At 40.0% G+C, this 7,948-nt stretch overlaps 1 pseudogene; it reads left to right on the plus strand.

Moving 5' to 3' along the window:
- Window positions 1–365: 365 nt before the first annotated feature.
- On the plus strand, window positions 366–1,852 carry LOC126802509 (glyoxylate/hydroxypyruvate reductase HPR3-like; annotated as a pseudogene).
- Window positions 1,853–7,948: the final 6,096 nt, after the last annotated feature.

Consider the following 7,948-nt stretch of genomic DNA (forward strand, 5'->3'; position numbering starts at 1 on the left):
AAATTTTATTTGACTATTTTCTAATTTGATGTATGAAATATGACTTTTTTTTATAAAAAGCCCAAAATTTTATCTCACCCGTAAATTGTAATTTCTCTCCGATCAACAGCTCCATTATTTCGAACGTGAGTATGAGGTTACACACCAATTCGGCAAGTCTAGTTATTTATTTATTTCTTTTAGATACATCAACAAGTCAAGTTATTGTTGTTAGAGAAATATTACACTTATTGTCGCCCGCAATAACTTGGTTGACGTGAAGGTTACCAAACCTCTATTTTCAGTCATTAGTTTCCAGTGTTTGGTTCTTTGTGCTTCCAGTAATTTAGGTACAACAGCCAAACTGATCTTGATATCTCAATGGAATGGCCAAATTGCCAAACCTCCCAGAAGTGCTGATTATCAAACCACCACCCGCCTTCACATATTTCGAATCCGACTTCACCCAAAAGTTCAACATCCTCCGAGCATGGGAATCCCCACTTCCTCACCACCCACGCCCAATCAGCCAAAGCGCTCCTCTGCCGCGCCATAACTCCTGTCAAAGCCGATCTCCTCCAGCTGCTACCTTCCCTGAACCTCGTGGTGTCTGTCAGCACCGGCGCCAACCACGTTGAAAAAGCAGAGTGCCGGCGGCGTGGGATTGCGGTGACCGATGCCGGAAATGCGTACTCGGAAGATGTTTCTGATCTCGCTGTTGGGTTGTTTCTCGATGTGCGTAGGAAGATTTCAGCAGCTGATTGGTATGTGAGACGTGGGCTTTGGTCTAGCAAAGGAGACTATCCTCTTGGTTCCAAGGTCTTTAGTTACTTCCACCCTTCTTTAAATTACTGATCTTTTATGTGTTTAACTGCATGAGGAAGTTAAAGTTTGGAACTTTAGGATATTAGGATTTGAGTTGACTGCAGTGCTTTGTTTGGCATTGGGAAACGGGAACTGGCTATTTAGAGATGACTTGGGTTGGATTTGTTCTAGTCCCATCTCCTCATCCAAATGGGATTTGTGGGTCTGTTTATCTTGTTGAATATAGTAGTTGCAGTTTGGTTAGGTAATGTGGCTAGTAGAAAATGTACCAAACCTCATCTCTTCAGTGAAAATCTAATAACTGGTAAACTAGTGTATCCTCTGATGGCATGTATTAAACCATCACAATAACTTTTGTCATATGAAGATACGTCAAGATAAATGTGTCAGGATTACTCAGCTTCAACTTGTGATTTGTCATTGTCAACTATATTATTTGCAGATAGGTGGAAAGCGAGTCGGGATTGTTGGATTGGGAAGCATTGGCTATGAAGTCGCCAAAAGACTTGAGGCCTATGGCTGCATCATTTCATACAACTCGAGGGAAAAACCATCTTTGGCATATCCATTCTATTCCAATGTCTGTGAACTTGCAGCTAATAATGATGCCCTCATCATCTGTTGTGCACTGACAGACCAAACCCGCCACATGATCAACAAGGAAGTCATGTGTGCATTGGGAAAAGATGGGGTGGTAGTTAACATAGGGCGTGGGGCAGTTATTGATGAGAAAGAATTGGTCAAGTGTTTGGTGAATGGAGAGATCAGAGGTGCTGGTTTATATATTTATGAGAATGAGCCTCATATACCGAAAGAGCTCGTGGCAATGGACAATGTTGTTCTGTCTCCACATAAGGCTGTTTATACACTAGCGTCTTTCAAGAGAGGGAGTGAAGTAATGATCGCCAATTTGGAAGCTTTCTTCTCCAATAAACCTTTGGTTACTCCAGCCATGGATGAAAAAGTATGATTATATTGCTAGTTCAGTTTTCCTGTATATTGTGTCAAAGCTACAATACTTATGTTCTACTTAATGTTTTAAAAAACTCGTCTCAAGGCTCGTCTGAGGCTTAAAAAGCTTAAGGCTATTTACATAATGTATATGTTTTTCGGTCTAGGCACTAAGGCTTAAAAGCTCACGTTTTTTACGTCTTATGTTACGTTTTTCACGCCTTTTACACATTTTTATTACACCTTAGAAAATAATTTTTTTAGGTATATTTTATATTTATTTATATAATGTGTTTAATTTGATGAAAATTATCTAAAACGTTTGGATTATGAATTTCATTATATCTAAATGTAATAAATTGGTAAGTTCTTATGTATATTTGTTCTTTTTGTATGTGTATAATTATATTTTACACATTTAACTACTAATTTTTTATAATATAAAACTTACGCCATATGCGCCTCAAGTTTTAAGACTCAAGGCTCAAGGCTCTCAAGAAAACGCCTTGGGGTATGTCTTCGCTTTTTAAAACATTGGTTCTACTGAACTCCCGGACTGCATGGATTACTATAATGTGCAAAGGGTCCAACCCAGTCATATTTCTTGCTTTGCAAATGAAGTGGTGCTAGCTGCTGATATTCTTCTGTATAACTTGATCATTCATGGTTTTCAACTGACGAGGTTTGTGACAATTCAGAGAGGAATTCTTAGTGATACTCTGTTATGATTTAATCCTAAACCATAGTTCCTACTTGTATTGGGAGAAGTTTGTTCAATCTGGTCACGTGCTAGGCACGAGTATCTGTTTGATTAAGTTAGTTAATTGCTGTTAGGGTTTGTAATCATGCTTATGGTGGATTAACGGTCAGCTTTTGGGGGTCTGACACGTGTCTCCTTAGCTGTGTGGATTGGGGGCATTATAGCCAGCGTTGTACCCATTCTCAGATCTATCTATGAAAACCTAGTTATGTTCCTTCTTTGCCTTTTCTCTTTGTTCTCAGTAGCCATAGTTAGGGTTTAAATCCTGATGCCACCAGTGACGATGTTCCATCCGTCGTTGTTACCCAGTTTGAGTCGGCCTTTCTCGCACATCAGACTGCTACTACTGCTCGGCTTGAAGAGATGCAAGCTGCAATGCGTGAGGATATGGCAGCGTCTCTCTCTCTCTCTCTCTCTCTCTTCCTTCAGATCTTTGTTGGTAGAAGAGATCAAGCAGCAGTTTATTTCTACTGACCATTGGAGCACATAATCACCACCACGGTGCAATCCTAGCAGCACATCCATACCTCAACCTGATGGCTCCGTTAGGTTAACTCCGCAGTCACGAGTGATTTAGCGCATCGTTGACCATAAGGATCCTTCATCTGTGGTCCGCAGATCTGAGAGCGCTTCATCAGCTTTGGTGAGATCTACTAGTAAAAACACTGACCGTGTGCTTACTGATCTGAATTTAGATGCTAGCTAGTGTGCCTATTGGAACCGCTGGATTAACACATGCTATGAATTTGCCTAATCGCTCTCACAGGGGAGGTGCTTCAAGTAGTCGAGATGCAGGGATAGCCCCGTTTGGGAGTGGCCATATGACCTTGCCTAACGTGGTAGAGCCTGGATATGCTTATTCTTATAACCCATATGTGTTCTATACGCAGCCACAACCACCTCCTGTTAACATGGATTTGTACACCACGAAACAGATGTTCCCACCAAGGGGTCTTGCTTCCGGGTGGCACCATTCAAATTTTTCACCCTCTGGTTCACAACCACTTGTGCATTTTGGTATAGGTATGGGTTTAGAGGTACCTCAGACAACACAAACTCTACAGTGACTAGCACTACTGTGCCATTTAAACCTACAGTCTACCAACAACAGATTAGGCACAAATTGATAATGCAATCACTATGCCATATTCACACTTAAGAGACGAACCGTGACCAAAATCATAAATTTTGTCGCTTAAGAAAATCATAAATTTTGTCGCTTAAGAAACGCTTAAGCGACGACTAAATAATGTCGTCACTACATTTGAAACTTTGTCGCTTCAAGGTTACTTAAGCGACGATTAATGACATTCGTCACCTCAATATGCTTAAGTGACCAACTTACACCGACAAGGATAAAGTTCGTCACCTTAAACACTTCTTAGGCGACATAATTTTCTTTTCTCCGTCGCTTTAATTATTTTAAATCTACCTGGCCAGCTTGCCTTTATGACAGACCAAACACAGGATCTAAATCCAGAAACTGGCTCTGTATCTCTTCAAAATCGCAGATTGGGTGAAAATTCTAGGTTTAGGGGTGCGAATCTCTTCTTCTCTCTTCTCAAAGATTTGTATGTAGGTTAGTTCATACTCTATTCTTTCTTTATCTTTTTTACTATGTTTTGTGTTCATTTAAGCATAAATCTTTTGTTTAGAGTTTAGTTTTGATTTGGTGTTCATTGTAAATTAGTGATAATTCACTCAATTTAAGTAGAATTAGAGTTAGTTTTAGTTTTGTAACTCTAAATTTTGAGTAGAATTAAGGTATAAATTGATTTAGTGCATATATAATAGCTTTATCATCTAATTATTTGTGTGTTGTTTTTAGTGTTGGATTTCTCAATGGAATTTGGATATGATTATTGTTGATTGGTGTGTGAATATGAAAATCATATATATGGTGCTTTCATGAGTTTTTTTATTTCAATTTTATTTACTATGTATGTATTTATTATCCGGTTGTATATGTGTAAGAGTGAACTTTTACAAAAATTCACTGGTTTGCTTTTAGCTTAGAATTCCCATTTGAGAATCACTTGTACGACATTTGATTATTGAATTGTCCCATTTTTTGACAGTTTGGGAGAATATAACTTTATTGAGCGAGCTTGCATTTCATATGGTTTCGTTTTCGGTTTTGGGGGTAGATTTTGATAATATCTCTCTATATTGTTTCTCAAGTGCAAACTAGGTTTAGATATTTGTGCACTTGGGGGACTATAGGGAGATGCTACCAACATTTTCCCAAATGCGAAAGCGAAACCCTTGAAGGCAAGATGCTTAATAAAGGAAGTATTCTCCTAAATGAGATAGGACCCAAACCAGAGGCATAAGGTGAAGAAGAAGTAAATATTATGCATGTGCACATATTGTAGTTTTTGCTAATATTGTGCATATTTATTATTTCAGTTATGACAGATACTACGGACAAGAGTTGGATGCAATACCATTCCAGTGATAGTAGGTAAATTAATGGGATAGCGAGTTTGTGACATGGGACAATAGGCAAGGTAATGTTTATCATTGTTGCCCATGCAATGACTGTCATAACAATGTGCATGTTTTAGTACATGAAATGTATACACACTTTTCTTATAGGGGTATGATGGCTTCTTATACTGTATGGAACATGCACGGTGAAGTTTCACAAGAACCATTAAGGGGTGAACTCTGAAGACAACATGTTGAGTAGAGGCATCTTCTAGTGGTGGTGTTGGTCCTTCTACAAACTCACCTATGGACATCCTACATGATACTTTTCCATATTATGCCGAATACGAAGCTGATGCAGTGCATGACCAGACTACTGATGGTACCCCTACGTTCAACGATGTTGTAGATGATGATTATCAGAAGTATGACAGGCTTTTAAAAGAAGCCCAAACCCTATTGTATCTTGGGAGAAATGAGACTTTTTTTAGTGCTGTATTAAAAGCTATGCAATTACAAGTGGGAAATGGTATCTCAAATAACTGTATTGACGAAATTTGTACTTATATTAGTGGCTTGCTGCTTGATGGACATATTTTCCCCCTTAGTATGAAAACTCGAAAACAATCTCAATAAATTGAAATCATTTTAATGTTACAGCGAATCATTACTGAGTTCATAGTACAACTCAGTCAAAATGATTATTACAAACCAAATTTATAATTCAACATTATGTCAAATGGAATGTAAAAATCCTCACAAAACCTCACCACAAGATAGAATAAAATAACTTCAAGTCTTCAGAGTTATCCGTCGATTTCCACTAATCCACACTTGCGGAATTATCTCATACACCATCGAATAGGTGCACCGGGATTGTAAACACAAACCCGGTGAGCTTTACACCTCGTATGAGTAAAACAACAATATAACTCGCATAAAAATATATACGAAAATCCACAAAACATCAATCATAAATGCACTCATGAGTCATTAGACGGCCCATTTGGTTGTCTAATAATATGAAAATATATGTGCTCATGAGAAATCGGGCAACCCCTCTGTTTACCCAAATGCATTTATAATACGGGTACTCATGAGCGCTGGTACACCTCTGTTACCCCTCATGTAGTACGCCGCCGACATTGGACAACCACTTGCTATCCAATATCAAAATATGGGTACTCATGAGCCGATAACCCATCTGTTACCTCTCATGCAGTACATCGGCAAACAGACTAGAGCTCTAACTGTATCATAACTTTCGCTCGGCCAAGGCTAGGTTCCGACATGCCAACACGTCCGAAGACTGGTACGAAGACAGAAAAACACGTCCAAAGACATAACACACGTCCGAAGACAGAAAACGTTTTAACAAAACTCAATGTTAAAACCACATACAAACAATCATCACATGATATTGTACAAATCAAATTGACATGCTCAAATAAATAAACATCAACGCTAAAATGAACTCATTCGCAAACGGAAATTATGACAGTATATAATATAACAAACCATATATATGTACCTATTTTACCAATTATACACATATCATAGTTCATTCTTTTTAAATAAGCGTAATCATGAATCTCCGCAAGGGTCGATTCGTCACTGTGAGATTTTACTCACCTTATAATCCTGACCATAAAACCACGATTCCGAAATTGAATCTTTTACTTCATGTATCAATCACCTAGAGAAGATAAGAAGTGAATTTAGAATCGTTACGTAAAACTTGAAACGCCCAAAACAGTAATAATATTTTACTGTTCAGTAATTTCTGATTTTTACGAAATTACTGTTCACAAATGTAATATTCATGTATTACTGTACAAATACATATTAATTACGTATTCTTGTACGAGTACATACTGTTTACATATTTATGTACGTATGCATACTATTTACGTATTCATGTACATTCATGTACTATTTAATCGTAAATACTGTCACAGTAAATCATAATTACTGATTTACCCTTCAGAAAATACTTTTACAATTACTGTACGTAATTTACATTTACCGTACGTAAAATAAATTCACATTTACTGTACGTAAATCCCTTTTTACATTCACCGTACGTAAAAATAAATTTTACAAAATTACTGTTTTGAATTCACTGTTCACGCGCAGCCACACGTGAGGTACACGGGCCACCTCCAGCGACTGTGCGTGGCGCAGACCCGGCGACCTGCTCAGGGCCCGAGGGTGAGCTTTATTTAAGAGAGAATGGGGAGTGAATCGAAAGGCTTCCGTCACTGTGGCAGCGTGTGGGGCCCATGCGCCGACTCTAAAACCGGCGCGTAGCTTGCCACCGCTGCCCCAAACCCCTCTATTTTCCCTCCTCTTCTCCTCCACGGCCTCATGCCGCTTCCTACCCTCCTCACACACCCACACGCGCCGCCTAAGGCGGTGGTATTCTCCCCTCCTCCTCCTCCTCCGATCTCCCACCAAAACAACTCAAAATCCATCAACAATCGCATCAAGCAATCAACCAAACACACCCTTACCTCGATTGGGCTCGAGTACCGCCGGGAAGGTCGTCGGAGGCGCTCAAATCTCCGCGGCGGCGAAATCGAGCAGCGGCGAGGGGAGTGAGTTGAATCGAGGTCCAAACGCGTCGTAGATGGCTCTGGGGGTAAGGGCCGGTGATGGTGAGCTGGTCTCCGTGCCCTGGTCTCGTCGACGACTACGCTGAGACGGCGGAGGAAAAATGCATAAGCTTGGGGACGTCGCATGGCTTCACGGCGGCGAGGCAAGGTGCGGCGAGCTCGAGGGTTGCTGCCGTGCGATGCTCATGGGATAGGCGATGAAGGCCATGGCGGCCTCGGTCGGGAGATCGCCGGAGGCGATGTAGAGAGAGAGAGAGTCGGGGAGGCTGCGGGGATAGGAGAGGGAGAGAGAGAGAGAGAGAGAGAGAGAGAAACGAGGGTTTCCGAAATTGGAAACCCTAATGCCAAATTTTTCCTTTTTATACCCTTTTTCCAAAATCGGAAACTA

Source organism: Argentina anserina, chromosome 7 (assembly GCF_933775445.1).
Source record: "Argentina anserina chromosome 7, drPotAnse1.1, whole genome shotgun sequence".
NCBI classification, from domain to species: Eukaryota; Viridiplantae; Streptophyta; class Magnoliopsida; order Rosales; family Rosaceae; genus Argentina; species Argentina anserina.